We start from the raw sequence: 24,770 nt of genomic DNA, 5'->3' as shown, positions 1-24,770 counted from the left end.
CTATTCCTGTTCCGCTTGGGTCTTCACCGCCATGGCTGCCCGAGTGGTCGTCTTCACCCTGTTCGTCTCCGCCCTGGCCGCCAGATGGACTGTCGTCTTCGCCCTGGCCGCCCGAGGGGTCTTCACCGCCCTGGCCGCCCGAGGGGTCTTCACCGCCCTGGCCGCCCGAGGGGTCTTCACCGCCCTGGCCGCCCGAGGGGTCTTCACCGCCCTGGCCGCCCGAGGGGTCTTCACCGCCCTGGCCGCCCGAGGGGTCTTCACCGCCCTGGCCGCCCGAGGGGTCTTCACCGCCCTGGCCGCCCGAGGGGTCTTCACCGCCCTGGCCGCCCGAGGGGTCTTCACCGCCCTGGCCGCCCGATGAACTGTCCGCTTCGCCTTGGCCGCCCGATGAACTGTCCGCTTCGCCTGTCCCTTCCGTCCCGCCCTGGTCTGTCCCTCCCGTCCCGCCCTGGTCTGTCCCTCCCGTCCCGCCCTGGTCTGTCCCTCCCGTCCCGCCCTGGTCTGTCCCTCCCGTCCCGCCCTGGTCTTATGGAGCGTCTGGTAGCCGCTCCGTAGGGAGGGGGTAATGTCACATGCCTGTCCTGTCTCGTGTAGCACTTGTGGGTTTTTGTGTTCCTGTCTCTGTCTCGATCCCAACCCTCCTTGTTATCTCATGATTGGTTTAATTTGCCCCACCTGTTGTTCCCTCATCACCTGCCTGATTTGTCCCTTTTATAAGTTCCTTGTGTTTGCAGTCTGTGTCGGATCGTTGTCTTGTATACGTCTCCTGCTTTTCCCGTGACCCTCTGGTATGTTTGGTTTTGAAGTTGTGGTTATGTTTTATATTATGGTTTTCCCCCTTGTGGGTTTTTGCTTTACTTTGTTTCCTTTTTTACAATAAATCTTTATTCTTTCTGCATTTGAGTCCTCACCCAGTTTCCTTAATTCTAACGTAACAATTAAGTCCTGAATTAAATTGAATTCGTGTGAACAAAATGTTGATATTAATAAAATAAAATTTTACACACACACACATTATATATATATATATATAGAGAGAGAGAGAGAGAGAGAGAGAGAGAGAGAGAGAGAGAGAGAGAGAGAGAGAGAGAGAGAGAGAGAGAGAGAGAGAGAGAGAGAGAGAGAGAGAGAGAGAGAGAGAGAGAGAGAGAGAGAGAGAGAGAGAGAGAGAGGAGAGAGAGAGAGAGAGAGAGAGAGAGAGAGAGAGAGAGAGAGAGAGAGAGAGAGAGAGAGAGAGAGAGAGAGAGAGAGAGAGGAGAGAGAGAGAGAGAGAGAGAGAGAGAGAGAGAGAGAGAGAGAGAGAGAGAGAGAGAGAGAGAGAGAGAGAGAGAGAGAGAGAGAGAGAGAGAGAGAGAGAGAGAGAGAGAGAGAGAGAGAGAGAGAGAGAGAGAGAGAGAGAGCGAGCTATCAGGTAAGACAACTAGTTTGCTTTTGTAAAATGAATTAAACTGAACCTTTAGCTACAGAATTTTTCCATCTTAGCAAGGTTTTCTGAATGAGTGGATATCCATCCAATAGGAAATCAGCTGAGTCCGGCTGTCTGTAAGTATTGCTATCAGTCCAGAATAGTAACAGCGATTGAATGGCGGCGGGTTGACCACAAACTGCCTGATATTTGGTGGTTTCTTAGGAGTAATTCCTAAATGCTTCAAGCACATGCCCAGATATGCGTCCTCGATAAAAAATAGGTCTGATATGCCTCGAAACTTGTAGGATCTTCTCCGCAAGTCCATAGAAAAGATATAACACATACCCAGAGGATATGGAGGATATCTGGATTTAGGATACACATTGTGAGGAACATAAAACTTGTTGGTTGGATCTCTCAAGACACTGTTGCCAGACAATACTAGGCCGGTAATGTAGTTGTGTTGTAGTTTTTTCAGACTCACAAGCATTTTTATTAGGTTGTTCATGTTGAGGAGCACGTCGGAGTCCACTTTTGCCGCGTAGGACGCCTGTTGACACTTCTCCGCTGAGCCATTCCATCATCAGCAATGGTTTTTAATGGTCAGATTCCTGTAGGAATCCTGGAAGTTGCTCTGCAGAAGGTCTTGGTACTGCTGGCTCTCATTCTGGAGTTGCTCCTGCAGTGTTTCGTTACTCAATTCGCGAGCCCAGAAGAAACAGAACCAGCACCACTCTGTCCCGGACGAGCTTCTCGCTGCCCCACGTTATCCTGATGGCATTACGTGCCTCAAAGTTCTCAGGAGCCCACGGGAACGATAACCACCACAAAGGGCTTTTGTTGTTCACATTTCTCTGGCTGGTCGAGGATAAATCTGTAATTTGAGGGTAAGCAACATGGTAGTTCCCTATTTTCTTCGCCACCTTCAACCCGTTTCTTCTTTCGAGGGTAGTAGCAGTGAAATACAGCAATAAAACATTGAATAGGATGAGGAGACTGACCAGTAGCCAACTCTTACAGAACATCTGAACGAGGCTGAAATAAAAATAGAGTTTTGTTTAAAATGGTGTTTTATTTATAGCCTGAATTTCCATTTTGTCCCTCTAAATGGACATGGTGAAGGAAAAACAATTTGGCAGGAAAAATTATTTGTCAATGCCTTTCTCGCAAATGTTTCGCAAAGTTTCTCAAGGGAATGCAAAAGTTTTGTGAGGAAACGTAAAGTTTCTCAGGGGAACACAAAGGTTTTGAAAGGGAACACAAAAGTTTTGCGAGCGAACACAAAAGCATATCTTTTTTCCTCCCAGCTCATCATTTTTTATCACCATGTCGCTTTAAGGGCTCCATAAATTTGAATTTAAACTTTAAAGGAATAGTTCAGACAAAGTCATACAAGTTTCGAAATACATGAGGGTGAGAATGTGACAACACAATGTAAAGATTTTTTTAAGTGGATCATTGATGCGCTTAGAAGCTTGAAGGCTCTTAAACAAAATCATATTACATTTTCCTTATGCAAATTCAGTACTTTCTCCTCTCTAAAAACCTGAGATGCAATTTACTCTAAAATGCTTAAAGCCATTACAAAATACAAAATCAAATCTGTAAAGTGTTCGCACATACCTTATCTAGTCTTGAGAGTAACAGCGATACTGGAAATGTGTCCTCAGACTCGCTGTATCCGGTTTGCTCCTCCTCTCGTTCTTTTTTCGGACCTGTTGGATCCTTTAAAACCACCTGGTGAGACTGTCAAGGGTGTAACAGTGAGTTTGCCAAGTTTTGCTTCTCAAATGTATCATGTTACATGTCTCTCAACCATTTTCCTCTGTCGAAAAGGGTTTTCCATTGTGTTTCTGATGCCAACTTGTACAGAAAAATACAAATCCTTAGATAGCTCCTAATATTTCAGATGGTTCTAAATACAGTGTCTTTGAATGTCTAAATGTTTTGATGATCTAAGGCATTATGATAGTCTGGAAGCTGCCGCCTCACCTTACCAATGTATTTGCATGACATGCAAAATACAAGATGAAGGTTCAAAGGTGACCTTGTCAACTTTCGAGTTGTAAAGTACTGAAAGCAACAATGATCAAAGTAGGGTTGCACCGATACCACTTTTTAAGGATTGAGTACAAGTACTGATTTTTTTTTTTCTGGTACTCGCCGATAAGAATGCCTGTTGTGCTGTTATTTTTGTTCTTGGTTTTTTTGTGCCAATTTTCCAAGAACAACACAATGAGACTAATGAATATAGGAAAGCATCTTTATTATGAACAACTTCAACTCAAACATATGAAAAAATAAATCATTCTTATGTGCTTATCACAAATTTTCAAAACACAAATTTCACAGTGTCCAATAACCTCCAAAGTGCATAATAAATGTAATTTCTACCTGCCTGTCACAAAGTTGTCATAAAGTGCCAAACAAATATCACAGAACAAATGTTTATAACAAAATAACACTGTGTAACAATGTAATCACAGCCGAAATATTACAGTGTACTGTTAAATCTTGGTGAGCAACACTATAACTGCAGGAAGACTGTTAGAAGAATTAAGAAATATAAGCTAAGGATGTTCCTCACAGCATTTGTACACTTTGTTTTGGAAGAAGGCAGTCAGTTAATTAGGATTATTTTTCAAAAGTAAGTTTTTTTTTAAGGAACAAAAGCATCTCTGCATGTTTAGCAAGCTTGCTTCTGCTTTCATTCAGAATGTGAGACACAGAGCTAAATGACCTTTCACTTTCCCCGCTACTGCAAGGGGCTGAAAGATCATTTTGTGCCATTTGAGCCAGAGCCGTAAATCGCAGATTATTATCTTACAGAATAAACATCCGGAGGGGGGGTGCATATGGAAAAACACTGGGGTGTCCCGCCCGCAGGGTGGAATGTTTCAACCTCAGGCTTGGCATGGGCCTTGCCGAGGGAAAAACACATGCTCAGAGAGGCTTACAGTGGAAATACACATGTGGGGGTCGCCCAGAGGGGGAACCATGTACATGACGGCACCTAGCCAATCGCGAAAGTTGCCGGTGGCATAACTCTGGTGTTGACGTCAACAGTGCTGGAGGAAGTCAGGGCTTCTCAGGGAGAATGTCGCACATATCGTTTTTTGGAGGAGGGTTAGGAGTACATGAGAGCACATATCCAGGCCGGGGTCTCAGGATCATGAGAGAATAGGCCGGCCCGAATTCCAGGCACGCTTTGTTAACGTAAAATGCCTGCAGGTCCCCTACCCTCTTAACGGAGACCAATGCAACCAGGAGTGCTGTCTAATTGACCCGGAACTTAAAAGTTGTATCAGCGATTTCAGGCCCAAAAATAAATTATCCCATTCATCTAATCTTTCCTAACAATCCACTAGCTGCCCGCCCATAAGCAGGCTCTGTAGGCATCCTAGGCTCTGAGATCTGCACACAAAAACAAATGGTTTAACCAGCCACTCAAAACCAAAATAAACAGGGTTCTAACCAATCACCGACAGGGGCTTGGAGATGACGTAAAACGTAAAGTCATCACGTACAAAACCACATCCAAATAAAACTACACAGGTAGTCAATACCGTAATACAATGTAAGGGTGCAATACTTTTAACAAGGATGTTGGATAAGTTGCAGTGAACTTATAGCTCATTACACTTATATATATTTTATACTTAAAATAATAAAAAAATTCAACAGAAGTAATTCAGGGAAGAATTTAAGAAACCAAATATAATAAAGATACAAAATATAGTTTTGGGTTTAGGACCCAAGCTACTTAAAAAAAATGACACACTTATTTAGAATGCTGATGCATATATATATATATACGCTAAAACATTTGTTGTTGGACGTTAGATGTGCCTTATTTAGAATTTTAAAACCTACAAATAAGTGTATTTTTTAGATAGAAATAACTGTAAAGGGACTATTGTAATGGGGTAAATCAAGTCTGATATATCCAATTACTAAATTCAGATTCATATTACCAGTTAAAATGTAATCTGTGCTTTTGTAATTATTTATTTAAAATTTTGTGATTTTAACTTCTGCTTTATGCATGGGACCACCGGTGATCCTGCATTCGTGTTTTGTTAATTTCATTACTAGTTAAAACATCACACTCTTACTTAATCTGGACAATATTAGCTTTTTTAGGAAGGTTTAAAACTCCAGTTTCGATATTTGACCACTGTTTATGATTAAACTGGTTTGCAGTGACATTATTTCTTAATTTATGCCAGCTAGTGCAAAATAATTAATCTGTAACGTTCGTTATTTTGAATAGAAATCATTACTCATAAAACATTCATTCTCGTTTTCTCCGGTTTATTTGTGTTCAAATACATAAAATCTAAAGAATCCGCCAGGGCAATTATTAGAATGGTGCGCATATTTGGAGAAATAATGAATAATTATCACAATCTAGTAATCTATTTATTCATACAGAATACAAATTTCTATTCAGTTTCCAGTGATTTAAGCGATCTAAAGTGCCAAACAGCGAACGGAGCTAGATATGTGTCTCCTCTTCCTGGATCGCGTGAGATTTGACCTCGGAGCGCTATGATTTGCTGAACAGCTGTCAATCATCTCCACGTGTTCAACCTGACCTCTTCTGCATGACGCGTCCTGGACGCGTCCTGTCTATACTTCCTCATTCTGGATATCCATGATAAACAAAGCGAAAGTGAGATTTCTTCACCGAAACAAGAAGCTATTAAATGCACGATTGAAGTATATGTGTTTTGTGTGTTGTTTTCGTGCGTTTCGGGGTATTTTTATATGAATAAAAAATAAAGGTGAGGCTAAGCATAGCTCATAGCTTCATATAAAATGCTAAAAATGACATATTTCAAAATCTTTTTTTGACTTGAAACCATTTTAAACCGCGACCGGAATATGATACAAATACTCGATGGTGTTTTAAAGTGAGCTTTAAATAAAAGTGTAATATTAATAAATTAAATTGTGTCATGTAGCAGGAGGCTAACGTTAGCTACTTGTTGTGTTGCACCTGCTACACGAGCTTTCTATTCCTTATATGTATATATTTTTTAAAGAATTCGCATTTAAAGTAATAATATATTTTTGGTGTTGTTTGTTTCCTAACAAGAGTAAAGTTAATGGGTGGATTATTCGTGCACATTAGGTGTCAATGGCCAAGCATTATGCCAGAAGAACGGCTATAATCTGGCTGGATTCAAACAAAAGAATAAGGACAAAAGAATAATGAAGATTAAGTCTCATACCGGCAGAGGTGTGAAAGGTTGGTCGATTTAAATGAAAAGAACATGAATGGGGCCAGTTCTCCTCGCCAGACATTAGTTAGAGACTGTAAATGAGTGTTTATTACAGGCAATACATATTTGATGAGAATCTTTTAGCCTTCTCCAAAGTCTCCCCTGATATGGTCTCACAATAGGCTTCACAAAATGCATAATTTTAGATATATCATTCTCAGATTTGAAATGAAGCATGACCACAGTTGTGGCTACACTTTAGTTGTGGTAATAAGTTGCTATCTTAAATTCACATAATATTTTTATACATTTAATAAATATATTCTTAATATTTGTTGTTTTTGTTTTATGTTTGAGCTTATATATCTCAATATTAATAACAGTCTGGTTAATTTTGAGTCTTGAACTGTAAACTCTCAAGGGTTGGCTTTCTAAATATATGTTGGTTATGTGTCTATTCAGAATGACTTCAGAAGCTGCAACCTTTTTATTCTGGGTATGTCATGTATGCATGTATGCCAAAATTGGGGGTGCTGAGGAAGGGGTTAATAAGCTTTTTTATTCTATTTTAGATTGTAATGTTCTGATGTTCTTCTAATAACCATAAAAATGTACTACAGCTGCCAAATAAAACCAGAGAGAAATGTATTCATAAATCTTTAAAACTCTCTTGAAACTTTGCACACAGGTCAGAACCTGTGGCCATCAGGGCCGGGCTGAAGCTGGTACCCGGGCGTGGCAGGGGGGCTCGACAGCGCCCCCTTTAACGGGGTCCGAAAACTTGGTCCATATATCAAACTGAATATTGCATGAATTAGTATGAAACTCGGTACACATATAGATCTCATCGGGCCGAACAACTTTCGTGCTCTAAGTTTTACGCCAGCCCAACAGGAAGTCGGCTATTATGGGTTGTATGAAAACGCACGCCCCTGGAATTTTATATACTCCTCCAAGAAATTTAATTTGATCTTCACCAAACTCGGTCAGCATGAAGTCAAGACATTGAGGACGCTAAATTGCGGACGGATTTTTGATATCTCGAATGGTTTGGCCGTGGCGAGGAAACGAAGTTATGGCGAGAAAAGAAAAACACAATGTGTTATAACGTCTTCATACATTTATTGATCTTGATGAAACTTCAGCAGTGTGTTTGTTGTAAGGGGGCGATCACATGGATGTGACTATTGTGAGTCAAAGTTATAGCGCCACCAACTGGCAGCAGGAAGTGTGTTACTTTCAAGATACTTTTGACTAAAGTGGGGGGGTTATTTTTACCTACAGTCACAAAACTCGGTCTGTATATTATGCTTATCGATCCGGACAACTTTCTCTTTTACAGTCAGAAGCTCCGACCAACAGGAAGTCAGATATTTTGGTTTGAATGTGGTTTTGTCTCTCTCTGACAGAGTTCCCCCTGCCATTCTCTCTGTGTGTGTGTGTGTGTGTGTGTGTGTGTGTGGGGGGGGGGGGGCACACACACAGACAGCCCCCCCCCCCCCCCCCCTTTTCTGTGTTTGATTGGAGGGGAGCAGAAAGACTCACACTGATACAAGCTCTAAAGCAGACTTCTTCTCGACAGTCAAAGCGGGGTTACGTTATTGCCCGTCGTGCACAGGAACCCGAAAGGCAACGGGGTGGCGGCTTTATATATATATATATATATATATATATATATATATATATATAAATAAATATAGCTGCAAGCAGCGATGGAGGGCCCAAGCCGGTGGCAGCGCCAGCCCGGTGCCTTTAGTGTAACTAAAGGCACCAGGGTGGCGGTGCCACCGGCTTGGGCCCGTAATCGCTGCTTGCAGCTATATTTATTTATATATATATATATATATATATATATATATATATATATATATATATATATTTTATCATTGTAGCCTTATTTAAGTTGATTTTCTTGTATATTTAGTTTTAGACTGATAGTGGTTAATAAAGTCCTATAATGGTATGAGAGAGTATCAGTCATTGTGTTCTTATTTGTCATTGTTAGAGGATCTGTGCAACAACTGAGGCTTAGCCTGACAGTTAGCCTGCCCTGGACCAGGCTTGTTTCCCAACATAAGTTGCCAGAGTAACTGAGTTTGAACTATTTTAAGTTTGCTTTATGAAACAGAATCAACCGACAATAAGTCTGACTAACCAAAATAAGTCTGGCTTGTATTCTAATCTTATTTTATGGAACAACCCTCAGGAGGCTTTGGGATATCTTTCAAGCAGAAGTTATTCTTTATTGAGGACTTCGCTTGTGCGTTGCTGTTGTCATCCAATAACGGTCTGAACTGTAACAGTAGGCTATACATTTGCAAGTTATATACATTTAGAGGCAGGGATTTACATTGTGATGAGAAATGCAGTATTACAGGTTTTGGAACCTACCCTAGATCCAATCATCATAACTATTCAAACGCTGATACGCGAGAACAGGATTGGCAGGATTCAGGAAACAGGAGCTCCAAGAGCCAGTTTTCAGTAATCTAACAAATACAGAAAACAGGACTGACCTCTTGCTGGAAGTTTCGCAGCTGATCTAAACATTTAGTCTCTTCCCTTTTTGGGCCTGATTTCTCACACCAGGGTCCTGTTTCAATAAGGTTCAACCAACTCCTAAAACTTGAACTCTGAGTTGACTTACCCTGAGATGGGAAACTCTGAGTTTTCGGTTACAGATCAGCTGAAATTAGTTAGTTCAATCAACTCTAAGTTGACTGACTCTGAGTTGAGCGCGTGCACCACAACTATAGAAAGCCATTATCAATGGAGCGCAGATATTATGAGTAACCATGGCAACAGCGCCAGACAAAAAGAGGAATTACTGTTATACAGTGTTGGGTGTAATTAATTACCAAGTAATCTAAATATTGTAATTTAATTAAAGGGATTACTCTTAATTCTTCTGTATTTTAAAATAAAATCTGATGTATTATAATTACATTAAATACATAGACTATAGAACAATTCTGTACAAAACAATAGTGGAATTAACATACGTATTTTTAAAAGGTTTATTTTTAATGTAACCTTCTCCCTCTACACACTTTGGTATTTATGAATAATTCATGCAATTGTATATTGTTAATTTGAAAGCATTTAAAGTGCAGTTTCTTGTCTCCGCTTGTATTGTTCAAGCGGTTGAGGTTGCAATGGGATTTAGTCATTAGTTATAAGACCAATACTTTCTAAAGATAGTAATTATTACATTAATCTAATTACAGGTGAAACTGGAAGAACAGTGTGTTATTCAACCTAATTTTAATTTTCATGTGGCTAGGTGCAATCCTGCAGGCATTAAAAGAATGTGGCATCAGCTGAAAATGAAATATAAAAACATAATTCAATCAGATAAGGCTTGAGCATATCACAGGTGTAGGCAACCTGACTTTACAATTTTTTTAAAAATTTTCTATAGGGTATTTTTGATATTTCCATTTATTTTACTTTGGGTTGAGTTTTTCGTTGGTCCCAACAGATTCTGATGGTAATATCTGTCTTTTGGAGCCTCCTGTCCCAACAGAACCCCAGGCAGTTGTATGTAGCCTACTCAATACACCAGAAGTTATGACAAATAGCAGGCCTATTATAAAGTGTACTCGACCAAATGCTCATCTTCACCGGATGATGGGGATGAAGAAACAGTTTCTGCTGCCACAGAGATGTCTACAGGGGTAATGTTAATAATAGTATGTGTCTACACATCAGACAATCTACACATTCACATTTTTATGTGGAGTAGCCTATAGAATCCAAGTTTAAACAGACATTCGTATCTCCCCCCTATCATGGTAACTGACTCTGAGTATAAGTGACCTCTCTGTCAGAAACGGGCTTGACTTACTTTGCTATCTCGGGTTTGATATACCTCCCATTCTGAAACGGAAAACCCAGAGTTTCCCTCATTTCAAGGTTAACATACTCAGTTTTCACTTAACCTCCTTTCTGAAACAGGCCCCAGTTCAAGAAGAAATTCAACACGGGACCATGCTCTTCCTCTCCATCATGTAAAAGGCTCACTTTGGCAGTATCATCTGCATACTTGATAATGATTCTATTTTTAAAAGCACTAGCACAAGAGTTAGTGTATAAAATAAATGATAATGGAGATAAGACACATCCCTGTGGTGATCCAACCGAAGTAATAATTTTATCCGAGATAGACCCTCCTAACTTAACCTGCTGGCTTCTACAACTAAGAAAATCAAGCACCCATGTAAGCATCCTATTATCTAATGAGAATTATTTTGCCAGTGTGTCTCCTAATGTTTTTGGAGAGATACAGTTCAAAGCTGATGAGAAATCCACAATTTTAGCATGAGTTTTTGGTTTTTCTAAATGTGAATACAACAGATGTAGTTACAATTGCATCCTCTACTCCCCTAGAGGCTTGATCTGCAAATTGCAGGGGATCGATAAGATGCTCTCTTTCAGATACAATGTGCTTTTTTACTAAACGCTCAAAAGATTTCATCACTAGAGATGTGAGTGCTATTGGTCGAAAATCGTGTAATCCTAAGGGTTTAAACATGCGGATCTAGCGCCTTCTACTGGCTGTAGTTTTTAGCCTCTGGCCAAAAAATCCTCCGATGACGCAAAATGACGATTTTCGCGTCATCTAAGGATTTTTTACAGACAAAAAATACATAAATCTCTCGTCTCAGGGGGATATGAGGGAGGGAAGCCCGGTAATTTGAAAATACTATACAGGTTTTCTACTGATACAAAGCCTAATGCTAAATCCTGAAGTATCCCTTTAAATTTTAGTGGAGAAATTCACAGATACCTCAAAAAATGTAGTGTTTGTATCTGTCTTCTAATAAATCTAAATTTACTATTGGAATGACAGCCTCTGTTGTATTAACATTACTTTAAACACAATTTTGTACCTGAATGCCATGACAAATTTGAGTATTATTTGATATATGTCTGCAATATATAAAAGATTCTAGAATTTAACTTCTTTTCAATTATTACTCTTTCAAGAGATGCACATACGCACGCACGCACGCACGGCACGCCCGCACGCACTTTATAAATATTATATATAATATTAGACATAATCTAGAAATAAATCATCTAAAAGACTAAATAAATTAAGACATAATCTAAAAAGAAAAAGTTAAAATATAAAAGTAGCTATAAATAACAATTTATTTAATGACCTGTACATACAAGTAGTCTTAAAAAAATATATATATTGTTAACTGACTGTGCCTGCCACAAAAACCAATGTTACAAAAAATATCCAGAAAAAAATTATGCATTTTTTTTTCTTCAAAAAATTGCGCATCATCACATTCTTGCATCTTATGCAAATCAAATTCAGGCAACCACTAAACACTCAAATTTGGTCCCTTTTATGTGGACCTCTTTACGTCCTTCCAGATGTCTATTAGCTGCTGTGGGGATCCCAGGATTGTTGTAATGACCCTTAGAAAACCCTCTCGATTATATTGTCCCATGTAGATTCTAAACTGTGAAGGGACTGGGGGGGATGAGGGGGCAATGCCCAAATGTTTCAGACAAGCGCCCACATATGCGTCTTCTATGTTGAAGGCCTTTACTTCCTTGGAAGCCTCAACTATTTTTTCTGGCAGGTCATTGGAGAAAACATATCCCATTCCCAGCAGGTAAGTGGGGTATTTCGGTTCGGGGTACAGCTCCTCCGACACGTACCATTTTGAGTTTTTGTTTCTGATAACGGATTGGTCCCGCATCACCATTCCAGTGATGTAGTTCTGTCTGGGTGTGTTGGGTGCCAATAGGAGAGTCATCAAGTTGTCCATGTTTAAGTACATGTCAGAATCGACCTTCATACTGAAATTGGCTTGAGGGCAACGAGTGGCCAACCAGTCCATGATCACCATCGTCTTTATGGTCAGGTTGAAGTACGAGTCCACAAAGTTGCTCTGCACTAAGTCTCTGTGTTGTCGGCTCTCTTCCTCCAGCTGCTGTTGAGCTTTTTCAGAGTCGGATCCTCCAGTCAAACCAACCAAGAACAGAGTCATCACTGCTTTTCCCTGGACTGTGCTCTCATTCCCCCACGTGCTCCGGATGGCGTTACGAGCTTCTAACTGATGGGGCGCCACAGGGACCATCAAGACCAGGAACGGATTCTGCTGACATTTATCAGGTTCATCCAGAATGTAATGATAGTTGCTTGGATGAGCTATATGATGATGCACTGAAATGTCTGTGGTTTGTGTAGAAATGTGTGTAGCTTTTTGTTGGACTTGTTGATCAGCTTTGGGTGCATGTGCCAAAAATATTGTTTGATTATCACGGCCAGAAGGGAACTTAATAACCATGTAATAGGAGCGTATCTGATTTACCACATTTTTATAGAAGGTGCCAGGAGGCACAGTGGTCTTGAGAGACAAATCAGAGAAGTAAATGATAGCAGACAATAAGAATGTCAATGTGAGCAGCAGAATGAATCCTTTTTTAATGTGGCACCTGCGTGGAGCTCTATCCTGAGCCGAAATGCATCTAAGAGAGACAAAACAACAGTAAAGGTATTAAATGAAGACCATTTCATTGATATAATTTAGGCTTATAATTTTATTAGAAGCATATTGGCACAACAAGCGTGAGAAAATTTGAATGAATGAACAGACAATTAAAGAGTCAGTATCAAACTTGAACACATTCAGTACCTGTCGAACGTTTGGAAACATGACAATTTTTGATCAATTTGTGAAATAAGATCTCTTATGCTTGCAGAAACTGCATTTATTTCATAAAAATACAGTAAAAACAGTAGTATAGCAAAATATAATTAGAAAATTAAAATAACTATTTAAATAACTTCTTTATTCCTCTGATTGCCAAGGCAAATTTTCAGCATCATTACTCCTGTCTTCAGTGTCACATGATCCTTCAGGAATCATTATAATATGCTGATTTGCTACTCAAGAAACATTTCTGAAGACTGTACATAATGAAACATTATAATTTATGAAACATTATGTGTATGTCACGGAACACACACAGGGGAGAGAGATCCAAATGCAATATTTATTAGGGGAATCCGTACTCACGATCAGTCCAGGCAGGGGTCAAATACCATGTAATCAATCCAAAGACACAAGACATTAACAGGAACGGAAGTGTGGGGACATTAAACAAGGACTCCGTGACAAACACTGAAACAGACAGGGTATATATACACAAGTGCAAACAAGGTGACAGACAGGATTATGGGAAATGTAGTGAAAATGCCTAGACACCATGAAAACTGAGACCTCTAGTGTTAAACCCAGGGAACCACCAGACACTGTGACATAACCTCCCCTCTACGGAGCGGCTACCAGACGCTCCAAGACCACAAGAAACAAACAAAACAAGAGTCCAGGCGGGAGGAGGAAAGGTGGAGGATCAGGGGGTGGGATGGGGGGCCAGGTCCATGGAGGGGAACAGGAACAAGGGGGAACGGCTCAAGCGACGGCCAGGGCGAAACAGACAGTCCATCGGGCGGCCAGGGCGAAGCAGACAGTCCATCGGGTGGCCAGGGCGGTGAAGACCCCTCGGGCGGCCACGGCGGTGAAGACCCCTCGGGCGGCCACGGCGGTGAAGACCCCTCGGGCGGCCACGGCGGTGAAGACCCCTCGGGCGGCCACGGCGGAGACGACCAGGGTGAAGACGACCACTCGGGCGGCCATGGCGGAGACGACCAGGGTAAAGACGACCACTCGGGAGGCCGTGGCGGAGACGACCAGGGTGAAGCCGACCACTCGGGCGGCCATGGCGGTGAAGACCAAGGCGGAAGAGAGACAGACCCTGGCTCAGGAACAGTCACAGACACCACCGGCTCAGGAACTGGAACAGACACCACCAGCTCAGGAACAGGAACAGACACCACCGGCTCAGGAACTGGAACAGACACCACCGGCTCAGGAACTGGAACAGACACCACCGGCTCAGGAACTGGAACAGACACCACCGGCTCAGGAACTGGAACAGACACCACCGGCTCAGGAACTGCAACAGACACCACCGGCTCAGGAACTGCAACAGACACCACGGGCACCGGCTCAGGAACTGCAACAGACACCACGGGCACCGGCTCAGGAACTGCAACAGACACCACGGGCACCGGCTCAGGAACTGCAACAGACACCACGGGCACCGGCTCAGGAACTGCAACAGACACCACGGGCACCGGCTCAGGAACTGCAACAGACACCACGGGCACCGGCTCAGGAACTGCAACAGACACCACGGGCACCGGCTCAGGAACTGCAACAGACACCACGGGCACCGGCTCAGGAACTGCAACAGACACCACGGGCACCGGCTCAGGAACTGCAACAGACACCACGGGCACCGGCTCAGGAACTGCAACAGACACCACGGGCACCGGCTCAGGAACTGCAACAGACACCACGGGCACCGGCTCAGGAACTGCAACAGACACCACGGGCACCGGCTCAGGAACTGCAACAGACACCACGGGCACCGGCTCAGGAACTGCAACAGACACCACGGGCACCGGCTCAGGAACTGCAACAGACACCACGGGCACCGGCTCAGGAACAGACACAGGCACCGGCTCAGGAACAGACACGGGCACCGGCTCAGGAACAGACACGGGCACCGGCTCAGGAACAGACACGGGCACCGGCTCAGGAACAGACACGGGCACCGGCTCAGGAACAGACACGGGCACCGGCTCAGGAACAGACACGGGCACCGGCTCAGGAACAGACACGGGCACCGGCTCAGGAACAGACATGGGCACCGGCTCAGGAACAGACACGGGCACCGGCTCAGGAACAGACACGGGCACCGGCTCAGGAACAGGCTCGGCAGGCGTGATGTGAAGCTCAGGCTCGGCGGGCGTGACGTGGATCGGGGCCGGCAGGGCGAGCAGGGCGAGCAGCTCGGGCGGGGCCGGCAGGGCGAGCAGCTCGGGCGGGGCCGGCAGGGCGAGCAGCTCGGGCGGGGCCGGCAGGGCGAGCAGCTTGGGCCGGGCCGGCAGAGGGCCCACCTCTGGGATGGTCTCTGGGTTAGGAACCACCGGACGGTCCGTTGAAGAGGTCCTTCTCCTTCTCCTCTTCCGTCTCCGGACCACCGGAATCGGAACCACCAGACCCGACTCAGGAACAGACACTGGCTCCGGCTCTGGAACAGCAGACACCGGCTCCGGCTCTGGAACAACAGACACTGGCTCCGGTTCTGGAACAGCAGAGCCTGGCTCCGGCTCTGGAACAGCAGACACTGGCTCCGGCTCTGGAACAACAGACACTGGCTCCGGTTCTGGAACAGCAGACCCTGGCTCCGGCTCTGGAACAGCAGACACTGGCTCCGGCTCTGGAACAACAGACACTGGCTCCGGCTCTGGAACAACAGACACTGGCTCCGGCTCTGGAACAACAGACACTGGCTCCGGCTCTGGAACAACAGACACTGGCTCCGGCTCTGGAACAGTAGACACTGGCTCCGGCTCTAGAACAGCAGACACTGAAGGTCTGAATGGCGTCTCCCGGATCCGAGCTAAACGCTCTAAATAGCCGATCAGTGCCCCCCCCCCGGCCATGAGAATGGGCATCTCCCGATCTGTCTCCGACTGGGCAGACGTGGCTTGAACCATCTCTGGCTGGGCAGACGTGACGTGCTTCCTCCTTCTCCGCCTACGATGGCAAGACGGTAGCATCGAGCCCACCGCCTAGGGGAAGTTCCACTCACCGGCTCAGGTGTGTTGGTCATCTTCTCAGGAGACCCAGACGTGACTGCTGTATCCCACTGACTCCGATGCTCAAGGTATCTGGTAAAACCCCAAAAGTCCAAGACTTCCAGACCCTTCATTTCCCACCCCGGCAATGGGTCATCAAGACAGGTATTAAAAATTCATTTTAATGCTGCCTCATTATATCCCATTCCCCTCGAGAGCGTCCAAAATGATTGAGCTATGCAACCCACCGGCAGGCCCTGCTGACGAAAGCTCATCAAATTTTGGACACGCCCCATCCTCTCTTTCTCCGTGGTAGGAGGGAGGATACGGTACCCCATCATGCTGGATCTCTTAGGTGACGGAGTCCTTCTGTCATGGAACACACACAGGAGAGAGAGATCCAAATGCAATATTTATTAGGGGAATCCGTATTCACGATCAGTCCAGGCAGGGGTCAAATACCATGTAATCAATCCAAAGACACAAGACATTAACAGGAACGGAAGTGTGGGGACATTAAACAAGGACTCCGTGACAAACACTGAAACAGACAGGGTATATATACACAAGTGCAAACAAGGTGACGAGAAACAGCTGAAGGAAATGAACAATCAGTGACAGACAGGATTATGGGAAATGTAGTGAAAATGCCTAGACACCGTGAAAACTGAGACCTCTAGTGTTAAACCCAGGGAACCACCAGACACTGTGACAGTGTAGTACTGTAGTAATTATGCTGAAAATTCTCACTGGAATAAATAACACTTATCACTTAGCACTTAGCATTACACTTAAAGGTTGGGTAGGTAAGAATTGTCTAAAGAACTTTTTTTCAAATTGGCTTAAACTGTCTTTATATACCAATACATAATTAAAATGTAAGTACTTTGAAAAAGAGAGTATACAAATTGAGTGACTATAGTGTATTTAAAGGATAATTCCGGTATTTAACACCTTGAGTCTATATTGTAGTTTGTTTTGGATGAACAAGAGTGGTGGACAACATTTTTTTGACAATGGTTCCTCTCTCGAGTTTTTGACTATAATAGAATTGGCCATGGACCCATTTAACATTGGAGTCAATGGGCATGTCCGAAAATGTCATTAAAACAGCCAATAATGTTCGTTTACAAAACTGTTAAACTCACCGAGTAGTAAGTGGTGTTCGTTGATGATTATAAACAATATATCGTCGCAATATATGATTCCAATCCGTTTATTTTGCTATAGTGGAACTATTTTTTCAGACACTTCACAACCGTGTAAGTTCCGCTCAATATTTGAATCTGAAGCGTTAGCACACTACCGACCACTTGATGGCGATAACCGATGTTTATGTCTCACGGGACACTCACGGTCACAGTCGAGTTCAACTTCATATTGCACTGGTCAGTGGTCACGTCTTTCAATATTTTCAAGGTTTTGTTTGTTTATTTCGCTTACTCTCCCGGAGCACAGTTGCTCTGCTCGCTAGCCTTATGAGAAACGGAAGTGAGCAAAAAGACTACATCGACCAAATGTAAACAGCCCCCTTTCCGTTTCCGGTAGCGCATTTATATTAACGAGCACTCAGTCCTTCAACAGAAGTCAATGGGATTTTACAAAATGACGAATAAAACACGACAGAAACTGTATTTCGCAACACTTTTTGTTTCTGGAACATCAACTAACATCACTAATCACTCTGTGAGTTGCACAGTTTTGAAAACTAATGTTAAAGGTTGTTTTAATTACATTTTCGGACATGCCCATTGACTCCAATGTTAAATGGGTCCATGGCCAATTCTTTTATAGTCAAAAACTCGAGAGAGGAACCATTGTCAAAAAAATGTTGTCCACCACTCTTGTTCATCCAAAACAAACTACAATATAGACTCAAGGGGCCCTATTTTAACGATCTGAAACGCAAGTGTCAAAGCGCAAAGCGCAAGTAACTTTGTGGGCGGATCCCGGCGCTGTTGCTATTTTCCCGGTGGGATAAACGACTCTTGCGCCTGGCGCAAATCTAAAATGGGTTGGTCTGAAGTAGCTTCATTATTCATAGATGTGGTTTGGGCGTAACGTGAAATAAACCAATCAGAGCGTCCTCTCACATTCCCTTTCCGCGCTTGTTCCATGGCGGATCGCTATTATAACGGCGGGTTTGCCAGGCGCACGCCAGGGGCAGTTCACAGCTGAGGAGACCGACGTTCTCGTCAGGGCCGTAAAACACAGAGAAGTGACATTGGTCTTAATTAATTTACTGGCCCAAATTAGCTTCGGTTAAACAGGCGTATAATTTGGATAAATGTGTAGCCTAATCTAGATTTTTTTTTTTTTAAATCTAGATAGATCTTTTTCACATCTTCACGGACACAACAATGATTTCCCTCGTGTGTTAATATTTTTCCTTGTAATAATGTATGATTTGCAAAAATGAAAACTGCTGCGTCTGTTTATAATTATTAGAGAATCAAAGTGAATGCGCGTTAACACGCTAAATTATGGCCAAGCACGCGCCCTTAAAATACCATATCACTAACGCGCAACGCGCCACTGTCTTTAGACTGTTTTTTTCCTGGTCAGTGGCGCAATTGCTTGAAAATAGTGGAAAATAGCACCAGGGAAGTTTTGCGCCGGAACACGCCTCCTCTTTGCGCTGAACCGCCCCCCGCGAGCGCAAGTTCATTCCCTAATTTACCAACGTGCGTCTGTGGAGGGAAAAGTCCGCTGTGCGCGGGTGCAAAATAGGAATGATACTTGCGTCGGTGTAAAAAGTCAATTGCGCTGGGTGCAAGATAGGGCCCAAGGTGTTAAATACCGGAATTATCCTTTAATCTTCAAAAAACACAGCTCATTAATTCCTACCAGGACGAAACAAGTGATTGGCTTGCGCGACTGTCACTCTCCGTCGCCATGACTACCGGCGCTATTACTGGCTCTGCCCACGTGCGCGCAGTCACGCACCCGTTTTTAGGTGGGAGTGAATGGAATTAATGAGCTGTGTTAACTGAAGATTAAGACATTATTTGTATGTTGCACCTTGAAAACTAAAAAGTATTTGTTGCAAATATTTTTTTCTTTTCTTTTTATTCTTGAATCCCTTTACGTTTTGGGGAAGTACCACATGATGTTATCTTCTGATTATTTTAAGAAACTAACTGACCTTTTTGTCACACCGCAGAAGTGGACAGTAACAAAGTACATTTTCTTGAGTATTATTTTTTTCTGGAAACTTTTTAGTTCACTACATTTGAAAGACAAATATCATACTTTTTACTCCACTACAACAATTATGTCAAGGTCCTTGAGTAGAAAGTAGTAACGTCAGTCAGGGGATGATTTTGGTTGCAGGGGTTGCATTTTGGTTGGAGATGCAAGTCGGGTTGACGTCAGAACCCGACGTCGAATAGACATTGGATTTTGGTTGGAAATGAAAGTCGGGTTGATGTCAGAACCCGACTCATGTTGGTTTCGGACGTCAACACGATTTTCATTTTCAACCACAATACAACGTCTGTCCAACGTTGGAGATTAACATCAATCTGACATTGGATTCTGACATCAACCTAATTTCCCTTTTCAACGTTGGGTTTGGTCTTCTAAATGCATATTTTGTCATTGTTTTGGAGCACACTAGCTTCTAGATAACAGTAAGGCTAACATATTCATACTAAAAGCCAAAAAACTTAAAATAGGGCACTATTTGAGGGAACAGACATTTGGGTGTCCGAAACCATTGTGGACGGTATTGAGTGCACTTATTCAATCTCACATTCAATCCCACGACTGGAACTGTGTTCTAAAAATAAATTTGATATTGATATGAGGAAAGGCAGGCATAGATTCAGAGGCATAAGGTACTGTAAGTAGCGTACATATACATGTACATATCATATACAGCAATAATAAAACAATGCATTGATATGTACTTTTTACTTTTGATACTCAAGTAGGCCTACTTTTAAAAAGGAGTAATTATGTACGTTTACTTAAGTACAAATCGGTCTTTACAACTTTTACTTGTAACTTGTATCTGTACTTTCACTCAAGTAAGGAAGTTGTGTACTTTGTCCACCTCTGCACCCTTGTCACGTTGCCAAACCTTTATCTGAAAATAGACATGAGACTGCAAGGTGTTTGCAGTCAAAACAGTAAACTTACTTCTGCATTTGAGATGATGGCTTAAATCCAATTCCGAAATATCGAGTTTGACGACATATAGACCTTCTTCACAGCAGAGCCATCTTTGGTTTTTAACAGGAATGAAGGCGAATCTATGAGGGATAGACAGACATACATCTGTTCAGTGGGTTGTACTGTTATTTAATGTGTTTTTGGATTGTTCTTCTGACGAAACACTGCACAAATATATTTCCAAGAAATTTCAGATGACAAAAAACTCCAGACAATATTATGAGCTGTGGAAAATGATAAGTGATAGGAGCTTGCTTTATACAGCTTTTTACAGCGGATGCCATTGAAAACACGGTAAGTCTATCCCTCACAGCATTCGAAGTAGAAAAATATATTGACAACAACATACAGGTTCCTCTCTTTTTTATATATAAAAACGTGTTCATATGAGCCTCAAAACACAATTTCAATTTCCTACAGTATCAGTCAGTAGGCACGCAGTACAAGCTAATTTTAAGAGCACATTGCACATGGACTTAACCATGTAGACTTACCTAGAACTAAGACTTTTGTACCAAAATTCTGAGCTACAATTCCAGCGGAAAGAAAGAAAGAAAGAAAGAAAGAAAGAAAGAAAGAAAGAAAGAAAGAAAGAAAGAAAGAAAGAAAGAATGAAAGAAAGAAAGAATGAAAGAAAGAAAGAGAGAAAGAAAGAAGCTCCATGTCAAATTAGGACACTTGACCTGACTTGATCTTTTAAATACATCCTTTAATTGTAAAAGCGAATCTGATTAAGTTAATATGGGATATCCTTCGATCACTTCGATGACATTAAAAAAAGTATTAGGCCTAATTAAACTTTTAGCCTACATTTAATTTAACTCCTTTTTTTTCTTGACAGCTGGTAGGCTAGCTACATCTCAATTTGTTAAAAAAAAAAAAAACTTAAACCTGAATGGTATTTGAAATTATATTTATGTTTGAGCATCAAATTGTGATAATTATCGTTAATTATTAACACAATCTCTACATTAACAGAATCCTCAGAGTTTCAGAACAGCGAGAAACATTTTGATGATTATGGCTTACAGCTATGAAAACTTTTCACAATATTCTAATTTTGAATTTGGGGTTTTCATAAGCTGTAAGCCATAATCATCAAAATGATAACAGATAAAGGCTTGAAACATCTCACTTTGCATGTAATGAGTCTATATAATATTAGGTTCACCTTTTAAGTTGAATTACTGAAATAAATGAACTTTTGCACGATATTCAAATTTTTAGTTTCACCTGTATATGTATATATTTTTGTCATATTTATTTTTTATTATCCACAACCACTTAAATAGATTATATAGCGTCCTGTTTTTTTAGCAGAGCTTTGCTGCCTTCTAGTGACTTTAAAGCAGTAGCTGACAGAAAATCCAAAGTCAAGGTCCTGTTCTGGCTCTTAAAGGTACAGTATGTTGCTCCGAAACAGAGTAAAATATGAGCAAAGTCAAACACCTTTCTTTTCACATTGGCCACTTTAAATAATTTATGATTTACCAGAGTTTGCAAGGCTGTTTTTGTGGGGGACAGACCCCTCTATTAATGCAAGCTTATCCTTCATGATCAAGGCCGGGCTAGAAGAACAACAGACACTGCTATTGCTTCCCTGAAAGTGATCATTCACTTTGTTAGACCCTCGGTCACCTAAACACCTGAATATGCCTATAAGATCCTAAAGCAGTCTTCACCATCCCCAGTCATGTGACCTTTGACTTTCACTACGGCTGTTAGTTGTACTGCTTCAATAAGGCCTGCTATTAACTCTGAGTGGGATATTGGTTTCCCATCTGCAGTTTTAAAATTTCTTTGCGCCCATGTTTTGGTAAAGTGGTGTACTACACCATGAGCATACTTAGAATCTGTGTAAATTGTTACTGCTTTATCTTTTGTGAGTATGCATGCTTATGTGAGCTAAATTAGCTTGTGTCGAATTGTGACATAGAGCGTATGCTTCTATGATAGTCCCACCGAGTTTTACGATTGAATACCCACAGAGGAAAACACCATCAGAAGGTTTTAAGCAAGACCCATCTACATACGGATCCGACTTAAGTGTAAAGCGCAACTTATGCGAGTAATGCGACGTACTGCTGATATTTATGCTACGCCATGACGCACAACGCTTTTCCGACATCACAAGTTGCGTAAGTTGCGCTTTAAGTAGACTGCATATGGCTGTTTGGCGGGAAGCTATAATTTTTGCTTTCTTTAAAGCCTTAAAGTGCTGCGTGGTTTCTGTCAAATGGAGGCGCCGTGTGGTCAATCAACAGTCTCAACTGTTTGTCGTGCGATGCACAGTCGGGTATCCATGACCTAATTTATGAGTCCCAGAAAACTTTCAAATCTTTGATGTTTTGAACCCCATGTGTACATGGTATGGAATTCATAATAGATTCATAATAGTAGGCAAGTGGGACGATTAATTGGTTAATGGCGCGCAGGTCTTGTGTGAGTCGCCAGCTAGTGCAATCTGCTTTAACCACTGGATTAAGTGTAAGTGTGTTGGCACGACTACACCCTGTGCTACAAAATTGTCCAACAGTGGCTGGATACACAGGTGACAATGGGTACTGTTTGACATACATCTTTAAATTAAACCAAAGAATTGAGTTGACTTGCTCAACCTAGGGCCCCTTCTGTGGTAGCGCTTCCGTGATGCCTGTTTCCTGTTGTTGCTACACATCAACGGCATTACATAAATTTAGCAATGGTTCAACAGAGAGCTGCAGGCTTGACAGAAATGTGTTTTTCTTTGTTTGTGCTTTTACTCAGGTCCCTGGTCCCACACTTTCTTCATCTTTGTTCCACACCTCATGAGATTAATTCCCAACCCCAACCATCAAGCACCACTGAGTCCATGGCCGTTTCTCCAAACGATCCATCTCGTGGGTAAACCAGCAACCAACCAAAATGTTCTGTCTAGAAACCTTTACTATTTCTTTACATAAAATCCACTGGTCTTTCCCCAGGGAGTGGTCTCGAAATATCTGACCGCATTGCCTCACTCCAGCAATTAATTTAAACACACAAATCAAATGATAATCAACAGATAAAACTAGGGATTCACGATTCATCAGCCACTATATCGGTATCGGACAATATATATTCATTTTCAAATTTGTCAGATATATTAAAGCCGATAAATAATGGATTATTTTCAGCTTCAAGTCTGTCATAGACTACATCAAATTATAATGATAAAATATCATAAATTCTTCTCTCTTTTGGGGTTTATGCTGAACAGACTACAGTGAGAGTACTTCAACAAAGATATATACAGTCAGGCAAGTGTTATTTCAATATTTGGAGAAGAAAACACACTTACAAAAGATCAGCCTCCTGAATATACAAAATTGGTCCTGGTTCCGATTGGACTATCCCGGACAGAGCCCCCAACCTGTTAGATCATAATTATGGATCTTCCTTATCAAATTAAAGACATAGTGACACTGATATCAGGGAGCAAGAACGACGCAATCACAGAAGGCTTCTAAGTCAAGTCTTCGTTGAGAGCCTTCAGGTTATAGTGTGCAAGAAACGGTGTAGGCTAAACCACAAATTTGAGATAGATGAGGATGTGACGCTACAAATATATCCATATATGGTATATCATGTGATTGACTCCTACACAGTGGAAAAATCGACATGTGCAAACACTTGCTGTCTCTTACGTTTTTTTTTTTTTTTTTTTTTTTTTTTAAATGATTACACACAAAATCCTTACTTCTCACACAATTTCTAAACCCTGAACCTCAAACACCAGAACCACACACCATATCTGCTAAACCATACACTAATGCTTGGCCTTTTTATTTCATAAAAACAATTTATGCAAACCACGAGTCTAACACACATAAAAATATAACAGGAACTATCTGGGTTTCCTTTTCAAAACATAACCCATGAAAATACCACTCTATCAGTCCAAAGGTCAAGTTATAGGTTTTTCGTACTGTGTAATACTGTATTCACAACCACAAATGCCCTTCAGTAAAAAAAATAAAAATAGTTTGGTTTCATTCTTGCTTTCATGTTTACCGTGATTTTTTCAACATCTCTCTGCCAATTACTTTCAATCTTGAATGCAGTGCTTCATTTAGCAAGAGATGTGAGGCAATTTGCATTTTGTGTGTGCAATTCTTGGGATTTGTGTTTAAAGTTTTGAAAAAAAGAGACAAAGTTTTGAAAGTGTGTGTAAGCAGTTGCAAAAATTCATCTTACTGTAAGTTGTCATTGGTATACTTTTTTAGCAAAATTTGTTTACTTTTTTGATGAATTGTCAAAC

At 41.9% G+C, this 24,770-nt stretch overlaps 1 pseudogene across 1 annotated transcript; it reads right to left on the bottom strand.

Annotated features, from left to right (window-relative positions):
* Nucleotides 1–1,478: 1,478 nt before the first annotated feature.
* On the bottom strand, nucleotides 1,479–24,157 carry LOC306988210 (annotated as a pseudogene). Its single transcript, XR_013800722.1, has 4 exons — nucleotides 23,811–24,157; nucleotides 20,459–20,571; nucleotides 12,001–13,131; nucleotides 1,479–2,443 (listed from the first exon to the last, which is right to left on the bottom strand). The product of XR_013800722.1 is annotated as an uncharacterized misc_RNA (transcript).
* Between the last annotated feature and the right edge of the window lie 613 nt (nucleotides 24,158–24,770).

Source organism: Phoxinus phoxinus (genome assembly GCF_949152265.1).
Source record: "Phoxinus phoxinus genome assembly, chromosome: 20".
Lineage (NCBI taxonomy): Eukaryota > Metazoa > Chordata > Actinopteri > Cypriniformes > Leuciscidae > Phoxinus > Phoxinus phoxinus.
Note: the sequence above shows the minus strand (reverse complement) of the source record. Positions and strands in the feature narration are given on the sequence as shown.